Source organism: Cotesia typhae, unplaced genomic scaffold (assembly GCF_013202065.1).
Source record: "Cotesia typhae breed Kobodo isofemale line unplaced genomic scaffold, CoteBio_Ctyphae contig_159, whole genome shotgun sequence".
Lineage (NCBI taxonomy): Eukaryota > Metazoa > Arthropoda > Insecta > Hymenoptera > Braconidae > Cotesia > Cotesia typhae.
Window position 1 is genome coordinate 35,430 of NW_027423722.1, and position 1,777 is coordinate 37,206.

Genomic DNA, 1,777 nt, shown 5'->3' on the forward strand with positions numbered 1-1,777 from the left:
TATGGCCGAAATATGGCACAAATATGGTCCGTATCTAGCTCAAATGCTACACAAATATGGCTGAAGTATGAACGGTTCAGCGTAGAAAATAGTCGAATACATAACATAGCTGTTATGGGATTTGGATGGTTGGAAATAGTGTAGATCGCTTGGAAATGACCTGCTAAACACGATTATGATATTTAATTTGTGTAATTCGAAAGTAAAATTTTTGATCGTTTCCGTGCTGGAATCAGTCGATTACATAAAATTGCTTTTATCGGAAGTGGAAGGTTGGAAATAGTGTAGATCGCTTGGAAATGACCTGCTAAACACGATTATGATATTTAATTGGTGTAATTCGAAAGTTAAATATTTGAACGTTTCCGCGCAGGACATAGTCGATTACATAACTTTGTTTCTATGCGTCTTGGAGGCGTGGAAATAGTCGTGATCGCTTGGAAATGACCTGCTAATCACGATTGTGATAATAAATTCGAGAAATTCGAAAGTTAAATTTTTGAACGTTTCGATGCTGGAAAACGTCGATTACATAGCACAAACATGGCCGAAATATGGCCCAGATGAGGCAAAAATACAGCACATATATGGTTAAAATATGGCCGAAATATGGCACAAATATGGTCCGTATCTGGCTCAAATGCTACACAAATATGGCTGAAGTATGAACGTTTCACCGTAGAAAACAGTCGATTACATAACATAGCTATTATGGGATTTGGAAGGTTGGAAATAGTGTAGATCGCTTGGAAGTGACCTGCTAAAAACGATTATGATATTTAATTGGTGTAATTCGAAAGTTAAATTTTTGATCGTTTCCGTGCTCGAATGAGTCGATTACATAACATTGCTATTAGTAGAATTGGAAGGTTGGAAATAGTGTAGATCGCTTGGAAATGACCGGCTAATCACGATTGTGATAAAAATTTCGAAAACTTCGCAAGTTACATTTTTGAACGTTTCAGCGTAGGAAACAACCGATTACATAACTTTGTTTCTATGGGCGTTGTAGGCGTGGAAATAGACGTGATGACTTGGAAATGACCTGCTAAACACGATTATGATATTTAATTTGTGTAATTCGAAAGTTAAATATTTGAACGTTTCCGCGCAGGACATAGTCGATTACATAACTTTGTTTCTATGCGTCTTGGAGGCGTGGAAATAGTCGTGATCGCTTGGAAATGACCTGCTAATCACGATTGTGATAATAAATTCGAGAAATTCGAAAGTTAAGTTTTTGAACGTTTCCATGCTGGAAAACGTCGAATACATAGCACAAACATGGCCGAAATATGGCCCAGATGAGGCAAAAATATCGCACATATATGGTTAAATTATGGGCGAAATCTGGCACAAATATGGCCCGTATCTGGCTTAAATGCAACACAAATATGGCTGAAGTATGAACGGTTCAGCGTAGAAAATAGTCGATTATATAACATAGCTGTTATGGGATTTGGAAGGTTGGAAATAGTGTAGATCGCTTGGAAATGACCGGCTAAACACGATTATGATATTTAATTTGTGTAATTCGAAAGTAAAATTTTTGATCGTTTCCGTGCTGGAATCAGTCGATTACATAAAATTGCTTTTATTAGAATTGGAAGGTTGGAAATTGTGTAGATCGCTTGGAAATGACCGGCTAATCACGATTGTGATAAAAATTTCGAAAACTTCGAAAGTTAAATTTTTGAACGTTTCGGCGTAGGAAACAGCCGATTACATAACTTTCTTTCTATGGGCGTTGTAGGCGTGGCAATAGCCGTGATCGCTT